Source organism: Poecile atricapillus, chromosome Z (assembly GCF_030490865.1).
Source record: "Poecile atricapillus isolate bPoeAtr1 chromosome Z, bPoeAtr1.hap1, whole genome shotgun sequence".
Taxonomy (NCBI): Eukaryota; Metazoa; Chordata; class Aves; order Passeriformes; family Paridae; genus Poecile; species Poecile atricapillus.
Genome location: NC_081289.1, coordinates 75,564,385 through 75,584,733, shown reverse-complemented (window position 1 = coordinate 75,584,733; position 20,349 = coordinate 75,564,385).

Here is a 20,349-nt window from a genome sequence, read left to right as displayed (position 1 = left end):
TATGTATCTCAACAATGGATTTTTACAGAGGGAATGAAAAGGTTTTTAAACCAGTTAAGAGGGATTTTTTTTTTAATCCTTCTTTTGGTTTTGAACAGAAAGTGTTTTATTCTGTGGAAAAAGGGCAAAATGAGCTTTTCCTGTGGAGAACTGTTAATGCTTCCAAAGACTTCCAGAAACTTTAATTGAAAAAGTAAATGGGAGAACATGTTGTTATATTAAAAAGTTTGGTTTATGAGTGGAAATTTCTTGTCCCTATTTAGGTTCATACATTTTTCAAGCTACAAGAAAAATCAAACTACCTGATGTCCTTCCAAACAAAAGATACAAAAACGTATGTGGCAATTTTTACCATTAAATCTTAACTTCCTGTTATGTTGAGCATATTTTCATTAACTGGGGACCACTATATTTTCAGCTAAGTCATTCCACTTGTTGAATGTCCCTGCTGCTTTTTTCGGCAAGGTGAAATAGTTTTCCATTATCCGATATGTATTCTCTAGTTTCTTGTAGGTTATTAATTTCTCAATTAAGCCAAATAGATTGATCTTCCATAGCTCATGGCTGACACTTCTTCTGAAATCTGGCATCAAGAATGGACAAGGAGTTTAATTCATATTTTTTGAAATGTCATATTCAGATGTACTACTCTTTCTTACTATATACTATATTTTTACATTTTCACTTCTTTGAACCTTATATTAGGACTTCAGTAGTTCAGCCTGTCTTTAATTCTACCTCTGCTTCATGGACAGCAGTCCAGGTTAGTGTCTCACACTTTGCAACACAACCCAAATATTTTTTTGAAAGCACATTTATCTTTTGTGCAATGATTTCTCTATAAGAAAACTTGTTTTGCCATGCAACCTATCCTTGTTTATTTTTTGGAATATTAACACTTCTATGCAGTTCCCTAGAACTTTCTCAGTGTTGCCTATAAGGTTGGCAAACCCGTTGCCACAATTGAACACGTCACAATCCGAACATTTAGTGTTCCTCCTCTGAATCTTTTATCAATTTTCTGTTCAAATTGCATGGTTTTGCTATTGCAGAGTGTTCAGTAAGTCCTTATAATGTTTTAATTTGGGAAAAGTCTTTTTCACAGAGAGATTATGTTGAAACATGATACTCTGCAAACACAAAGCAGTAACTTCAAGATGACTCTACATCCAGACAAACAATTTTATATAGTTTCTGGTCCAGTGCTGGTAAGAGGATGAGAGAGGCAGAGAGGAAAGAAGGAGTGTATAACTTCGGTGGAGCTTGGTATCATTAGATGGCCCAGAGAACTTTACCACCACTAAGTATGCTATTCCCAGGCAAAATTCCAACAATCTATTCCTTTCTATCATCTTTGGATACGTTCAACCACTTCCCTAGAATTTCCATATTAGCCATTAAATGGGTCAGTGAACAAATCAAACTAGGGAAAACAAAATGTCTAGATTCAGCAATGCCTAAAAAGTGGCACTGAGAAGCATAAAAATATATACAACTTTTTTTCTTTTTTTTTTTCTTGTTGATCTTTCAAAATCGATAAACTACCTTGGATTAGCAGTCCAAAAGTTGATTGATCTCCTATGACCTACTGCTTAAGGCATAATAGTACATTTTTTAAGTGTTCATTTGCAAAAGAGACCTAGAAAGTACTAAATAAGATAAAGTTCCTTTAAGTATATACAGAAAGCAAGGAGAAGGATTCTTTTTTTGTTACTCATAATATCTGATTTATTTTACAGTTCAACATAACCCAGCACCCTGCAGTTTATCTTACCTCTATAAATCCTACAATTCATTACAAAGCTTTCATAAAAGCTACTTTCCCTCAAAACCTTTGCCGATTTACCCAGTGTCTTAAGAAATAGAAAAATTACATTTGCTGCAATATTTTACTGGTATCAGTTTACCCATGGCCTTTGAAGAGAGCCACAAGGTGACTTACATATGTTAATCTCACAGATTGTCTCACTTCATAGATCTCCTCAAATCATCTGATATAAAAAGTCATTATTAAGTTTATCTTGAAACTTCTTTACAGACAACTGTCTTTCACTTTTTAGCTTGCATATTATTGTATCCCCTTTCTACTACTAGTTTGTGAGAATAGTCACAAAAGATAATTCACAAGTTGTTTTGTCAGATTTCTATTATTCTCTTCATTAAAGGAATCCCAATATATTAAATTATATTTTTTCCTAAGACATCAAGTTGCTGGTCCCAACAGATGAAGTAGCATGCATGACTATGTGGAGTTGTGGTTATTAACAGTGTATGATAAATAGGTAACTATGTGGTTACCTATATATCACACACTGTCAGTTTGCTACTAATTTTAACAAAATGATGAAAATTCAAAGGGCCTGGAAGTTATAATTTGTATCTCCTTAATAAATTAAACTTCCGCTGGAAAATATTCTTAAAACAGAAGAATCAGGTGTTTCTTAAATCAGATACACCTGCAGGGTTGATGCACTCCTCATAATGCATGATTATTGCAGAAATATAAGGGATTGTACCATAAACAACTATTTCAGAGAGAGAGTTAATTCCAAAGGCAGAATAATTTTGCTTTTAGCATGAATGCATTTAAGTTGCAACAGAGAATGAGACATATATTGTGGACCTGATTTTTCTGAGTCTGAGAGAATTCCAGTCTGTCAGTGGCTGATCTGTTCCCAAGGGAAAATCTCTGGAGAACAGATCAGCCACTGACAGGCTGGAACTCTCTCAGACTCAGAAAAATGAGGTCCACAATATATCCCAGTTGAGAAGGCTCATGCACAGCGAAGCTGAGTAGGTATCAGACAACAGTTAACCTACATTTACATTTTGAAATCAGTCTTTGCTCATTGCATCCATCAGAAATTTTTAAACTTAGAAACTCCTTTTTTTCCAGGGAAGAAAGACTATGGTCAAAAAAAGAAAAAAATCCCTGGAGCTGTCAAGTGCTTCTGCTAAATTCAAATTTATATCTCTGTGGTGAAAGTCTCTTTTATTACTCAGACTTGCTCTCTTGTTACACCTTGTTACATCAATATTGAATGGATTTTATACGTGCAAAAATAGATGGCCTCCCTCTGAGGTATTTGCTAATGCAGTGTCACTGCATTGTGTGCTATATTAGTGATTAGCTTGTTAGGGAGAGGGGGAAAGTAAAACTGAGAAGAGTACAATTAGTACAAGGTTCTCTGGTTTTGCTGTTTCATATGGCACAAAATTTTACTTTCTCATTTCTGAGTTTGCAATGTGAAATGTGTACATTATACACACAGAGTCTTTATGGTCTACTAAGACTGCAGTAGAGCATTTTCCAAAAATTAAAATTTTAAAATCTTTGCAGTGAAAACTTGTTAAGGAAGAACTAGTAAGCAAAATTATTGTCAAAAAAATAAATACAAATAAATCCATACAGATCTGTGAAACTACTAAGCAGCATAATATGCATTTCAGCAAATACTCATCTAAAGTGAATCTTTTCTATATGTTTTATACCCTTGAACTTTCAGTATTTCATTTTAAATAAAAATAAGCTATCTCAAACACTAATATTCATTACTGTGGTAGCTTAGTCAGAACATATCACAAATGGCTTGTTATCTAAAGAATAATCTAGGATTGAAGATGGCTTCAAAGAGAGTTCTGGGGGGAAGCTCTTCTGGACTCACAGAAATCATTAGGGTATGGCTTTAGATTTACTGCTCAGATTATTAAAATGCGTTAGGCTATTAATATCACAGAACAAATTTTGTGAACACAGGTGAATCAAAGAACCTTTTAGTCCATTTCCTGAGTTGTAAATAAGGACCTCCATATACAACTTCAGAAGAAAATGTAAAGTGCACTGTATATATAACCTCCATTAGGTCACTTGGAACCTATAACAGCTGCAATCAGAGGCTGTATAAATCAAAAATAACAACTTTGATAGGAAAGTGATCAACATCTAAAGAGAATGTCTTTGTTCCCTCAGGTGATAAAATTAGATATTTTCTGGTAGATCTTTGTAGCATACACTGATAAAAAATTTAAATCTCACCTGGAATCCTTTCTGGAAAAAAATTCTAACCAATTAATTGTATCCTTTTCTTTTAGTGCATTAGAGCAGTCAGTATTATTCCTCATTTTCACTCTGCCTGCATCCTGCTGATAGGTGAAGATTTCAGCAGTATTAGATTAATGGTGCATCTTTAGATACCATGATGAATCTTTACTATTTTCTATTTAAGTAAGCAGCTACTTAAGTAGTTAAGTTACTTTAATCAAAGACTTAGAAGTGTTCTATCTTTACCCAATATATGCTGCACTTCAGTAAAGGAAAGGAGATGCTAAATTTTTTCCTGGCAGTCAAGAGCATGATTATACTGTTGATTCTACAGAAAGATTTTAAAGAAAATATTTGTATTCTAGCTACAATAAAATTCTTTTGCAGTATATTTGTATATATTTGTTCTCTAGTTGTTTCAAGACACTCCATAAGAATCCACTGCCAAAGTGACTGTAAACATGGATCATGCCTCCAGCAATTGCTTGTAAGGTTAGGTGCTGTTTAACATGAAAAGAAAGTATGAAGGCCATTCTATACAGTTTAAGGTGGTTGTATAGATGATAAAAATTCAGCTTATTCTTTATCTTAAGGATGTTGTAAAGCTTAATTAAACAAGGCTTACAAGGTACTCCAAGCTAATGAACTCATGAATTGAGCTTAGGCAAGATTTCTTTCTATTTCAACATTAATAACAACAGGTCTAGTTATATTTAGCACATACAGGTAAAAGTTGACAGGAGTCTGACTTCTGGTCTGACCCTTATTTGTACAGTTTTCTGAGACAAAGAGCTAAATCTACCAGTTTAATACTCTTGAATAAAATAGCACAGTAATTTTCTCAAAAATCTGCATGTCATATAAGTTCTGATATAAAATTATTTTTGATTTCAAGAGTTTGGTCATTGTTGTGAATTAAAATAATTATTATAATATAGTGGTTTTTAGCATTCACCAGCATTTAATGAGAAATTTAAAATTCTGACTTTTCAAAGCCTGACTAAACAACAATTCCTCATGTGATACAGGTAACATGGGAGTTCATTGGTACCTTGTATAGAGGTAAGGATATATCACTATCATTTTTTCACTGAGGATGTGCAAATTGAAACTCTCAGTCTTCAGAATAATGCAAAAGTGAATTACCTGAGGCCAATGGGTGGGCTCTAGTTACCTTCTCTCCCATTACCACCAGCTGCTTTGACTCATGCATGTGTATCAAGCAGAGTGGTCACAGCAGTACTCCCGCCTAAGGGACCACTCATTCACATCAGATCTTCCTCTACATTTTTGCTAAAGCCTGTGCTTAGAGACCTCAGAATATCTCATAACAACAGATTCTGACAGCAAGAGCCTACAAATGGATTAAGTGGTTGCCTAAAATCAAGATGTAAAATGAAAAGCTTAAAATGAAAAGCAAGCCTGCTTAAAGGAAATGTCACACCCAACATTATGTTTTTAAATATCTTTTAATTTCTGGCATACTCACTGGCAAAGATGGAACACCTCCACTACTAGAGGAATAAATAAATGAAAATTAATGATGCTTTCTTGTCAGCAGCCAAATACTCCAGCTTAGCTCAGAGGTTACCATTCTCAGGGGCAGGACAGGGCAATTTTCAAGGCATGCAAATGGTGTGATCATGCTCAGGTCAGAAGTGACAACAGACAAGATAAGCCTCTTTCCAATTGTGATCATCTAAGAGAAAATATTGTCGTCACAAAAAAGACCTTCGCCACAAAAAAAAAAGAAATCATTTTAATTTAGCAGAACCATTCACTTGACAAACTCCAGGGAATTTATTTTTTGTATGACAACCTTATTAAAATACAGGCTGCCCTTACGTCAAGGTAGTACTAGGTAGTTTACTATTACAATTGCCATTATGAATTCAGGTATTCCCTTTCTCTTTTGGTCTCAGCCATACTATTTAGAGAAAGCTGACATGATAAAATACATGCTAGTAAAAATTACTCATTCAGTATAAAAACTACTATGTATTTAGAAGACCAAACAAACACAGAAACAAAATTCCTTTGTATATGTATGAATAATGTAGCTTTCATTATGTCATACTGTCTTTATTTTTTCCTTTTGTTGACTGATGTACTAATTTCCTGATTAAAAGCCCAATAATAGACCTTCATTTGTATTGACTTCTCTAAAACATTTATGTCAACATCTTTACACAAAAAAGCAGTCAGACTGGCAGCTCCATGGGGCAGTGGTTCTTTTCTGGTCTGGCAAGTGAGACACTTTCCTACAAAACCTATGGGATTTGAGTAAAAATAATGTTGTCACATAAGTACATCAGCAACAAGTGGAAGGGATGCTTTTTGATAGGAGTAGGAATTCACCTAAATACACTGCAGATTGCAAGCAGCACAGAGACCTATTGAGACAGGCTGCACTGATGTGTCAGGCAGTCTGTCTTAGCTTGAATGAGTGGACTTCATTTTGAAATTTGGAAATACTTTTCTATCAGAAGTTTTCAGCACTCCACTTTGGAGTATAAACATGTTTCAAAGAGAAACAAAATAGTGGTAGAAAGTTCTCTGATTCTTTATCATATATCAACACAGCAATCACGTGCAACTTTTCTGATAAAGCACTTTTGGGATTTTTCTTACAGCTGATGTTTCTCATGGATGCTTTTCAGTGTAATATGGTACCAATGTGCGTATTTTGCCAAAAATCAGATTGATGCCCTCTCAGTGACTGGTATCAACAGAATTTTATATTAATTAAAGCAATAAACTTTCAATATTTGAATGAGGAACAAAGGCCCTTTCATTGTTGTAGAAGTTCATAGCCACTTAATTTAGCCAATGTCACCACATTAGCCATAACACATTTCATGGGAGACCACAATTTCATCGGCTGAGAAGATAAAGTCCAGTTTGCAAATCCATTCAGAAAAAGGAAAAAAAGAAACATTAAATGAATACATCCTGTACCCACAGATCTGATGACTGATCACACATTTTCACATCGAGCCAAGCCTACAACATAAATAGCTGTCTTGGCAGAACACAGTCTGCCCTCTAGCACATTCTGCTGGCATGCACATGCCAATTAAGTGTACATTAGCCTATCATAAAACTTCCATCTCCTTCAAAGCAAAAAGGACTCCACCAAACACTTATAAGGATACTCAACTTCCCCTAAAAGTACAGCTGTAAAGTGGAGGGCTCAGATGTGGCTTTATTGTAATTTATTTCAAGAATCTCTGTTGTCATTAAATTCAAGAGATTGTTATTGGAAATTTTCTTCACATTCTTTCTCTGAGGTGTTGACCGCAATTTAATTTAGACAATGAAGAATGACTAGCAAAAGAACAACTGGTGCTGCCTTTGCTTGGTGTGCTGTTCCTTTACTATCTAATTTGCAGAACAGGCATCAATGTGACAGAAATTGCACTGATGACATCCAAAATCTCACCACATAGCTACAGTTGCATAATGCCCTTCATCACAGACACAGTCCCTCGAGAACAAACCATCCTAGTCTTGCTGTAAAACCTCTGACTTTGTGCTTCCATTCATCTATCATGCCTGCAACAACACTCATGGGGCTGTGAGAGTTACTGGAAACAATTTCTGCCCGTATACCATGTGTACTGTGGCTCCTTTGATAGGAAAGTTATCCAGGTGTGCTCAGGAAAAGATGCAAACTGCAAAAATAAAAGCTCCTTTCTCACCTAGAGGAAGGGTCAATGCAAAGGCAAATGGAGATCAAGAAGTGCCTCAGAGTCCCTAGGAACAGCTGTAAACAGGATTGAGCCAACTACAAGGGCTAAGGAAAAATATACTGATTGTGGGAATGAAAGTGCAGCTAATGCACAAAACTGTCACCTGTAAGGGATGACACAGCTCTGGCCAAGACTGGGAAATATTTTGATCCTCTAATGAGGCTCAAATTTTGGGAGCTGCACTGTATTTTGTGTTTACTTAAAATGAAGGCTTTCCTGACACCTCAGAGATCATTTTAACAGGGTGCAGTTAAAGAGAGATACCCATGAAACAGAATAAGGTGTCATTTGGGACAACAAAGAACTTTAAGCACACAAACAGACATTCTTGCTTAAAGATACTCAGATTTATTCTGATTTGCTAACAAGAAATACACAATAAACAGATTATAAGGTTACCATAAGTATGCTCATTTAAGGAATTATCAACCATGTCACTTAGATCTCAAAATTTTGGTAATTTTTGGGTTTGTTTCAGCTTCTTTACTGGCTTTTTAGTCAACATCTGCACTGAGAAAAGATAGGCCTGAACAGCTGACTCATCCTGTGTAGAGGTCCATGAACAACACTACCATGGCCTCTTTCTCACTGACATATTTCTTTAGTAAAAGATTTCAATTGTAGCAGCACCTAAGCCTTTAGTGATTATGGTAAATAACTTTCAAAGTGCATTTTTATATCATTTTCTTGTTCACAGTGAAGTGCACAATAACATTAGCAGCACTCCAAAATTCAGTATACTTTGAAAATATTATCTGCTGTACCTTTCCATGACCAAGTTTCAAGTTCTACTTATCTGCTCCCTATTTCCTTACCTTAGCTAGCTTAAACAGTGTTTTTTATTGCTGGCTGGGCACTCCAGGTAAGAAGACACTTTTGGGCATATAGCCAAACAACAGGTTATCACTTCAGGTGTTTTTAATTGTAGATTCTAAAATTTAAAAATTAATAGACTTGTGAGATCCATTTCTAAGGCATGATTTTGTTGGGACACAAAACCCACTTAGAAATTAGCCTTTATAAAATGCTTAGACCCTGCATAAAAAGACAGGTATGTCTTGAAGAGGAATGAAGTACAAATAAAGGGAAAAATCAGGGAGCATCTTCTCAAAAGGAGTAAAATACAAAAATACTCTGTGCTATTGTAATATGAAACTTTAGTGACTCAATCTAATAAACAGAGTTTAAGGAGTTTCTTTTCATTATGAAGAATGTTTATGTGAAGAGCAAAATACAAAAGAGAAAGCAACAGCTAAAGAATACTTGATGGGCATTTTAATCTTCTATTAATATGCAAATTTTGCGCTTTAGGACTCCAGGAAAAGATAAGTTTTCTTCATAGGTTATTTGAAAAATGTCTTACTCTCCCAGAGGTGCTTCTTATATGAATCCAAGTATTTATGTAATTCCCCAGATACTCCTCTATGCACCATTTTATTTTCAAAATTATATGGAGTTTACTGAACCAAATTTGTAAAACATTCCACAGCTGATTTCATTCTAAAGATCTCCTTTAATAGGGCTCAATTCCCTGCTGATCTGTGTCATGTGAGGATGATGAGAAAATCATCTTCAGCTATAAGGGAAGAAATTAAGAAGTCTGTACAAAAATTTGAATAAGAGTTTCTGATTAAAAAAAAATGTAATTTTATTTTCATAATCAGCTTTAGTCATATGTGTGTCCCTGGAAATATGCAAAAATGTTTTCCTTATTATATGCCACTCTTCAGAGCAAAAGCAATTTTACTGCTAGAATAACACCTTTATTAGTACATATTCAAAAGTGCATTTCCAGATTTCCTTTATACCTAGTCATAAGTGCTGCTTTCATGGGGGAAATTGAATAAAAAAATCTTGCTTGCTGCTATCAAAAGGGCAATTAGGGTTTTTTGGTTTGTTTTGATTTTAATTTTGGGGGTTTTTGCCATGAAGTTAATCACGTTCTCTACCTTTCATGTAAAATGACAGAGCAAGACAGTGAGTTGAAGTCTGTTTATCTTGCAAGAATTCCTCACCTTCTGTGGTTTTATTCATGACTAGGGAAACCAGGTTAAGCTCTAAAAATTGTCCATGGAATTCAGAATTATCAGGAAGTCCAAACATTCTTGTCTTATTGTTTGAAAGGCTGTAATGATTTAATCTCACTTTTCACAGTGAATCCTCTTTGATCCCCCATGAACACCTTCTTGCTCAGATCCCTCATGGAATGATGGCTTTATCTGTGTGTTTCTTTTGACTTTTGTGAATTTGGGGGTAGCTCCATCATTGTGAAATGTAATGTTTCTGTACAGCTATAAAGCTGTTAAGGGAGGCAGACTAATGCACTGGAATCCCATTAAGAGATAGTATTATGTTGCCTTTCTCTGGCACGATATGGAAAATAAAATAGGTCTCCAAAACATGACTAACAAAGAAAAAAGACAGCCTTTCACGGGATTACAGAAAAGTGTAAGAGGTAAATTTATTTGGTTTTAATATATCTTTTATTTGCTGTTTGCTGTTATAGAGAAGACATAAATTGTATGCCTCTAATTGAGCTGAAAGGCTTGAGGTCATTATTCAATAAAAAGATATGGCAAAAGAATCCAAATTTAAAAAGCAATGTAGATTTTTTTCCTCTGAAATACATATATGAATCAGATATGGTTGTGTTTCATGTTACACAATGTATATGACAAGTAACAGTAAAGACACAAAAGTCAACAAGCAACACATAAATGTGTTACAGGAAGTGAGTAAGTGTTTCTCAAGAGCAGGTATGTAAAGTGAAAGGTTGCATCCAGGACCAGGTACTGCAACATAAATTTGTTGTGAAATCTTCCCAGAGCGTTTCCTGCTTCAGCCACCCAGAGGGGAGCTTGACACAAGTTACAGACACTATTCTGCCTTTGAAGAAAAAAAGTGGCAGGCTTTTGGCAAAAAGCAAAAAGATGAGGCAGGAGAGGCAGAGCACAAACAGGATTACATAAGCTAAGAGCCACAGATGCTAGAAAAGGGTAGCTTTAACAGTGACAGCAGTTGGGGTTTGGAGTTTTTTTTTGTTTTTTTTTTGCTTAAAGACAGAGTTTTAAGTTAACCAAAAGGAAAAAAAAAAAAAAAAGAAAAAAGAAAAGGAAAAGAAAAAATATGTAGCCACAATCAAACAGTTTAGTTGGCATTAGTTTTTTGAATCAATTTAATCTGACTAGACATTAGTAAACACAGTGAATGCCATACCCTGAAGGGGAGTATTTAAATACAAAGCACACAAGTGGACAAGGAGAGGGGATATGGTAGACCAAGTGATCACAGCCAGAAATTGCACTGACAGCACATAATCTACTGTCAACTCCACTCATTTATGAGACTACTATGATTAGCATCCAGAGGTCCCATTAGAAAGGTTTGGTATGCCTTGCAACCTCACATTGTTGTGGGACAATTTTTCTCACCAGTTACTCCTCCCTACTCAAAAAAATGCTTCCAATGCTCATGTGTGTTTTCAAAACTGTTGCAGTGGAGATAGTGGTCCCTGGCTGGATGGAGGCTCAAGTGGCCTTATATCTGTGTGAGAACAAACCTACTTTGGCTTTTTTTCCTGGTCCCTTACCAACACTCCTCAATGAGTAATTAATTCAATCATGCACACATGTAACTTCACATGTGGTCACATTCAGCCACAGTGCCTGTCACTTTCCACCCTAGAGCTTCCTGTTTCCAAAGCAGGAGCTAAGCTGCACATAGTCCATATCTTAAGCTGTTACTCTCAGTATTTGTTGTGTTTAACTAATTTGGGCTCAATTTCTGACTGAGAATACAGTGGTTAATAAAGTGTAGGACTTAGAGATTGCTTGGGGCTGGACAATCTGTGGGGAAACTAACAGGACAGACTAATGAAGTTATGTGATAAATTTGGGTCTACATAGCTTCAAGTAACACAAAGGCAGGAGTGGGATCTCCAGCAGTATCCTGCCAGGTTACTCCCAGGCACATCTGCATGGAAATCATCAGTCCCTTCACTGTCTGCACAAGCCCAGAGGAGTGCAGAGCTATAAAGACAAGTGGCAACCCACAGGTTGCAGAAGGATGGACACCCTGGCCAGATTCCTCCCATGATTGTTCCAAGAGAGAAACCCACTCGTGTGGACAGAGGGAGTCCTGAGCACCTTGGGGCAAGGCAGTGACTAAGGTAATCTGTACCAGTGGATTGGTTTTGCACAGCCTGGTTTGTCATAGCAGGGGCTCCAAAGAGGTGCCATCTGTGAGAAGCTGCCAGAAGCTTCCACCATGTCTGGCAGAGCCAATCCTTGATGGCTCTAAAGATGAACATGCTGCTGGCCCAGATAGAGAGGCTGGTAATGCCTCTGCGATAACTTATTTAAGAAGAAAATCAAACCAAAGTGCAAATCTTAAACTTATTTAAGAAGAAAATCAAACCAAAGGGGTGCAGTGTTAATTCCAGCTAAAGAGGAGGAACACGAGAGGGAAACAACGTGGAGACACCGCAGTCAGTGGAGAAGCAGGGGCAGGAGGTGCTCCAGGCGCTGGAGCCGAGGTTCCCCTGCAGGCCGTGCTGATGGCCATGGTGAAGCAGCCGTGCCCCGCAGCCCATGGGGGTCCCTGGGGAACGCAGAGATCCACCCACAGCCCCTGGGGGAGGTGCCCACACTGGGGCGGTGGGTGCCTGGAGGAGGCCGTGATGCAGTGGGAGACCCGGAGGAGAGCGAGGGCCCTGCTTCCAGGGCGGAGCAGCCTGTCCTTGGAGATGCAGCCCGTGGAAGAGAGAGCCACGCCACAGCAGTTTGGGGAGCGCTGTGCGCCCGTGGGGGCAGCTCCCGCTGCAGCAGGTGCGCTTTGGCTGCTGCTCTGAGAGCGGCCCCACGCCAGGGAAGTTCCCGGAGAGCTGTCTCCTCTGGGAGGGACCCCTCGGCCTCACAGGGGAAGGATTCCTCTCCCGGAGCAGCGGAAGAAAATCTCGGTGATGAACTGACCAAACCCCCGTGCCCGGTCTCTCTGCACTGTGCGTGGGAAGGAGGGAGGGCCTGGGAGGAAATGGTGTTTTAAGGGCTTATTTTACTTCTCATTCTCCTCCTCTGATTCTGTTAATAATAAATTCACTTTGCAATTTTAAATTGAGCCTCTTTTGCCCTTGGAGTGTTATTTCCTGGTCCTTATCTCACCTCATGAACCCTACAGTATTTTATTTTTTTTTTCCTCCTCTTCCCAGTGGTGGCTGGGGAGGGTGAGCCAGCGCTTTCATGGGTGCCTGGCGTTGGGCCAGTGTCAAACCACAATGGTCATTAACAGGAGAGGACCTGTGGCCTCAGTGTCCTCTACACCCAGGGGCCAGCAGCTGGGAAGACAGATCCAGGGTCAGCTAGTGGGGGGGAACCACATTGTGTCTATGTACACTCTCACCATCCTCATCAGCCAGAGACGGGAGCAGGATGAGGGCCCTGGTGCTGTTCATGTGAGCACAGAGTGTGTACCCCTATCACATGTGTGGCCAGGCATGCATATCTGTATATGTGTGATGTGCACAATTGTTCTGTGTGGATGCACCTGGTGGGAGGGTATTTTCAGCTTCACTGCTGGCTGACCCAGGGGACACAAAGCTGAAGCCATTGGGCTGTTGGGTTAGGCTTCATAATTTCACCTCTTACAGAAAAAGTGGAATGCTTCTTGTACCTCAGATGGCTAAATAGGACATAGTAGTGCAAGTCCAGGCAAACCCAGAATAAGAGAACACACCTATCTCTGTTAAAGCAGAATTAGAGATAACTGACAATGGCAGCAATATCATTTCATAGGTACTGCAAGCAGGCTGTGTTGGCCTGCCTTGTGGACAGCTGCATTTACACTGCCACACTGGTTTCTAGACCCAGATGGCCAGTCCTATCTGGGCTGTCTCTAGGTACAGAGAGACCATGACTGATTTCCTCATCACCTTCCTCAAAGCATGTCATACTAGAAGGGGAAGGCTTGCAGGGACAAAAACAGTACAGAGAGATGCTGTCCTTCCCACAGACTTTTCGGACTTGTTACTCAGAACCAGGAAGTGAGGAGAAGAGGAGAACCAGTCAAAACTGTTCAAAATCCCTCTATAACTTCTAACCATTACTGCCTTATGTTACAATAATAATACACTGTGAAAGTCTGTTCACTGAAGTGCACTAGGATGATGTATTGTGTTTAACCAAAGAAATTAAGGCTCACCAGCTTTAACCAAGCCCTTTATTGCTCTGGTTAACAAGTAGCTCATTCATAGACAGCTCAGCTGGGTCAGCATCTTTAAACAGAAAGAAAAACATACAGTGACACAAACAAGATGGTAGTAAATCAAGTTTCAGAAACAAGAGATGAAAAGACCTAGGGAAAAATCAGCAGAATGTCAAGGAAGACTATAAATTCTGAAGATCTTCTTATGAAATTATCAACATATGAATTATCAAAAAAGTTTCCTAGCTCGTAGTGTGCAAGGTAGCATGTGTGTCTGTGTCTGTGTGTTTGTTTTAAAATGAAAAACAAAATAAATCATCTTTATGGCATAAACTGAGCTGCAGCAAAGATTAAATGACCTTCAAGTTCTCAAAAAGACAGCCTGTACAAAGTCAGTTGTTCAAAATGACAAAAATGTTACCCCATAAACAGTTGGCAGAAACAATTAACTAGAAAATCTAAATTATGCAAAACCCCAGTCAGACAGACATTTCTGGATTTTTCTCTCCATTAATGTAAATCAAGTTAGTAATTTCTAACAAATTGAAGGCAGTTAAAACTCATCAATTCCCACCCCCTTCCTCTATGTGTTTGTGTGTGTGTGTGTGTGAATAGATCCGTTTGGAAAGAAGTTCGCTGACAAAACCACACTATTTTAGTTAGTTAGATATGTACCAACTTTGTTATAATGTATTCATCTTCTGGGTTGTAATCAATTTTAAAAGTAGTCCTCTCCTCTGGGACCCTGCTCATTGTCTTCCCTGTCTAACAGTCACAGTAAAAATATACAGACTAGGAGAAAAATCCACATTCCACTCCAATTGTTGGGTATGTGTGCCCAAATCTCAATAGGTTTGCAGTTAACTGCAAATAACTGAGAAGTAAATTAACATGCAATGGAAATAAAAAACAGCAACACATGAAATTCCTACTTTAATTCAGTCTACACAAAAAATGGGTAACCACAGAGTAAAAAGGTGTAGCAGAAGATAAGAATACTTTAACATTACGTGTGGTTTTATGCTACTTGTGTTGTTATTATAAAAATAAGTACCCCACAGAACCAGGAATATTACTTGCTTTTATAATGCAGACTGTGATACAGATCTACAGCTTCCAATCAACTACAAGTGTGTCATTGCTCCAGCCAGAGAGACTGAGGTGGCCGATTAATATGAGAATTTGTTACTGCACATTTTGCTCTAGAAATCTCCTTATTCTGCATCTCTTTGTGGAGTCTAGTGGCATGAAAGGGTTACATTCTTGTTTCTCTAAATTAAGAACTGCATTTGATTAAGACCCCTCAGATATTATGTGAAGAGTCATAAGGAAAGAGGTGGGGTAATGGGCTGATGTAATCTTTGCAAAATGCAAGGAATCAAAAATTGGATGACAGACCATCAAATTTCCCAATTATTCTTGACAATTGCAAGTATCAATATAATTGCAAACTATTTAAACACACATTTTTGTATCTCCTGAGTAGACAAAACAATTTGAGACGTATGGAGCTTCACAGACTTCTCAAATTTACCTTGAGTGTGATTTCCCACATCAAAGATGAAGTAATACTACATCAGAGGACTGCTTGTCTCTCATTGCCAGCAAGAAAGAGTCTGAAACTGTTCAAAATGATGCCACAACAAGGGAACAAACTATACTCTATTATTTTATAATTTATAGGATTGCTTTATTCTGACCTCCTGAGGCCTGTGCATACAGCTAATTTCTCCATGGATGTGGGACATCATTGGTGAAAGTAGCTCTTTCAATTTATCCATGCTTTCCTTCCCTGTGCTAACTTTCTAGCAAGTGCAAAAGATGTGAGATTAATCAGTATCAAATTAATCTGCACTATAGCAAGAACTTTAAAGCATATAAACCACTTCTTCTAAGAGTATTTCTAAGAAATTCTACTGTGCTAATGGCTGAACATGACATTTAGTCTTCAAAATAAAATGAGACTCAGTGATGCACTAAATCTTCAGTAAAACTATCCCTTGAAAAAAGTGTGAGGGGCTATGGGAATGAATTAATCTCTCGGGTCATCAACTCCACTCCCCTATCATCACCTAATCCCTTTCATAGGCTTGCTGAACCTCATCTTAGAATTCACCCATTGCCCCAGCTATTTTTACCAGAAGGCTATTCAAGGAGTTTAATCCTTTAAATTATGGACCTTTTCTACATATTTCCAGCCTAAGCTTACCTAGGGCCAGTGTTCCTTGTTCTGTGTCAATGGCACTTATTACCACAGCCAGCATAGCTTCCATTGCAGTTGTTGTCCCATCTTTCACTCCCTGACCTTTCTCTTTCATCTGCCTTTTCCAATTCTCCTTTCCTTGTCTACACACTACCACTACACCTGAAAATCATAATTAACCTGATTTGTTCTTGTGAGGTAGACTTTTCAGACAGCATTGTAACTAATAGAAAGCAAGACATAGCAGCTGCAAACATTCCTTTCTGCTATTCTGGAAGAAGGAGCCACAAGTTTGTTGCAGTGGTCTAAATAAGTGAATGGGTACTGGAAAAATCCAGAGATTTCAAAAAGTAAGCAAAGAAAACCAGAACAATGTCAGTGCCCTCAGCACCAGTATATCCCCAGATGTCTAGCCATGTCTGCAGTGATTGTATTTCCATAGCATTATTTATCTGTACTGTATATGAATACAGCATAAAACTATTCCAGCCTGAGCAGTGGTGTATGAAAGGCTGTACTTCTGGAAGATCACAATCACTCACAAACACTTGCCCTTATATTTTTGGTGGTACTGACATCATCAGAATAACTACGTTGAGTCTAAAGAAATATATCTAAGTTCTGCCCAAATGACTACACAACCCTTTACATTTGTTTTTAACAGCATTGCTAATTCCACAGAGGGTGCAAAACTGAACAGCAAGAATAATGCCAGACTATATTATTTACAAATATTAGTTGATAGAATGGAAAAGGGTCAGGGGAAAAAGAACTGTTAGAAGTTTTGCAAAAATTTTGCTGAGATTTGAAGTCTTTTCTTGAAATTCTACTTTATCAGAAAGACCTCTAGACAGGTAGTACGCTACAGTTCTGCTAGATTATCTAGCGATGATGCTTCTTTTAGAATGACCTTCATTTGGAGAAAGCTATGTAAACATCTTCTCTTTTTGTAATGTTTCAGAAAGCTGTAGTGTAAGAAAGTAACTACTCTCTTGTTTCAATTTTCTAAGTCTGCTTTGAGTTATAATATTCATGGTGTTTGTTACTTTATAAAGTAACTTACATTAAAAAATATTATTGAATATTGTCAACATAGGGAGAAAAGTTACCAGTTTGTTCCTCTGCTCTGCAGTGCCTGAGAAAATTGTGCTTTTGGGCATTCTCTGAACCTCAGGATACTTTAGAACACTGGCATAAAACACCAAAAAACAAACCCAAACATTGGTGTGAATATATCAATTTTTCACATTTAAAATATCAAACACAGCACTAAAGGGGTTGTTTTTAAACATGCTCAGCTCCTTAGAATATTTGCATATGCCATTGTAATTTCTTATTTTAAAGAAAAGTTTCAGTATCACTTAACTGAGTTTTCAGATATCTTCCACATTTTGTAATGTAAATCCTTCAGATTATAATAATAATAGTACTTTCAAAATTAGAAATTTCAGACTGCTTTGTGAAGACAGAGCATAGGCTGTAGTGTGAGTCTTTTCTCTGTAATTTTTGTATTGCTGCTGAGGGACAAAAGATATAGAAAAAAGCTGGTCATTCTAGCTAATGTCTTATACATTTATTTAGGTTTTTTTTACTTGTAATAATAAAATTCCTCAGATAGTCAGACAGTTAGTGGCTTGGTCTATCACAACAAGACTAACTTGCATAATCTCAACCTGAAACAATAAAAAGCTTTCACTGTTTACCTCTGTTTGCTGTTCTAGACCTGCAAGTGTAATTGTCAGCTGAATATTCTGAAACCTTCAGTCCATGAGCATGTATTTATGTGAATGTTTGTATAGTGATACTGCACTTAAAGAAATTATCTTCTCATATAGTCAAGTTCAATTTTGGTGGTAGGAGTATATGTTTTGAGCATGAGAAAATGTTTTTAGCACGAGAAAATAAAGGTTATGTAGTCAGATATTAATTCCCATGCAAATTTTTTGTTATTTGAAACACATGATATCTTATACCCTGCCCAGTGAAACACTAATGATACTAATTCTAAAGGTCTAAAAAACCTAGTTCTTACTGAAGATTATCAAATAAATAAATGTGCATGATTATATAGAGAAGAGGAATTTTTCTAATCTTAAAGATCTCCACTACTTCCCCATTTAATTTTTAAGATCACTTTTTGATCTAAATAGTTCTTAATTAACACACTCAAAATAAAAAAAATCCAGATATATGGACTAAGATTTTTTTCAATGATTAATATTACAAATGCGCTTTGTTTTTCTTCTTTTAAACTGTACAAAAAGTTCATTGCATTTTTCTTCAATTCCTTTTGCTGTTAAGTTTTTATCAAACTGCAGTGTTAAGAATGGAAGAATGGAGAGATATCAGCACGTAAAAGAGCTAGGAAGCTAGCTAGTCCTTTGGCTCCACAGTGCCCAAGGTGACCTTCTCCAGTATTATGTCCTGAAAGTCGAAACCTGACTATTTTCTGTTCAAAGACTGACAGCCCAGACTGATTATCTACCTTCTGACCCTCATGAACTGGCATTCCAAGGTGCAACAGAAATATCATTGCTGTAAAGTGTAAAAAGTACAGTGATGTTGTCTGTTGTTTATAGAGCTGCTCAAAAGTTCTGCAACAAGAGGCAGCACAGGTCCTTCAGGGTGTATAACCTGCTCTGCTTCTCACGCAGAATCTGTCTCTGCCACGTCCGCAGTGCAGCCCTGGCACAATCACAGGAATCACCGCCAGGTGTGTTTCTTCAGAATTTCCAGGTTTTCAGTCAAGTTTTCAGTCCGTTTAGCTGGCAGCCCCTAGGAAATCCATGTAGCTGTCACAGCCTCTGCTCCTTTGAAGGACCACATAACTTCTGATTTTCACCTACATTAATGAATATCATAGGAGTTTCTGCTATTCTCAGCTGTCACAAGCACACAGATATCTCTGACTGACACTTCAATCAATCACGCTGTGCAAGTTTAAAAGTCTAGATAAAATTAATAAGAGTGCTTGTTTGCTCATCACTAAGAGCACATCATTTCATCACAAACACTAGAAATGCCTAGAGCAGAAAAATATTTCAATACTGCATCCATCTTGGGAATGTAACTACCATTTTTTATTTCACAGCTTTATCAATGAGTCTAGAAGTGAAGACAATTTTCAGTAAGTCAAGCTTCCCCATTTTCGGACCATAGTACAGGTCTCATCTCATTTTTACTCTGTGATGCAAGATGAGAAGAATGGAGACATTAGTGATCTATTAACAATAGGTTAAGGAAAATATTAAGTTTGACAATTGCTTTTGAAGGATAGTGTAATTCCCTTCCTGATAGCTTTCTATCCTATAAAACATGCTTTTACAAAAATTTAATACTAGTAGATAACTTCTATTTACAACTTTCATTCAGTCAAAAATTAAAGTAATTTAGTAGAACACATTGGAAAAAATTAACTGCTACATTTTTAGTAAATAAATTTAATCTGTACCAGAAGGTGAAGTTGTCCTGCATATAAACATTTTGACTTGTCTAATATAAATCAAGAATACATTTGAATATGTTATTCAGAGAGTAGGAAAAGGGAAAGAGCATGTTAAAAAAAGGGTAAAAGGCAAGGCAAAGTAAGGATCCAAAGTCCCACAAGGCACCCACAGCATGGGTTAGTCAAAATGTAATGCTATTAATGCGGAAAACAAAATTTATTTAATTAGCTGCAACAGAGGCAGGGGAGATGGTACCACAGCAAAAATAACCCACCACCAAAGTTGTTTGTAGAGCATAAAAATGAGACAGATTCTTGTTATCAAGGTAACAGAGTGTGCTCTGTTAACTATGTGTGGTAGGAAAAACCCAGCAGGAGGGAAAAGATACAACAAAAACTTTAAAATATGCATCAAATAACACGAATTCAGGAAGTTTGGTTGTATGGTTTTGTTTCAGCAGTTTAATGCTGTAAAGTATTTTTCACATTTCTTTAGCTAAATTAACAGCCATTTTCTAAGACCTAGCCTAGCTCTAAAACTGAAACTTCTGATACACTCATAAATGCTTTAGGTAACAGTTTCTTCTCTTGTATGCCTTCAAGGATTGACACATATGCAACAATAAAAGGTTTATCTTCACCCAGATGAGAATAAGGTAAAGATTAGAGGGAATTCAGAGGTACTTTAAAGCAGTTACCCTGACAACAT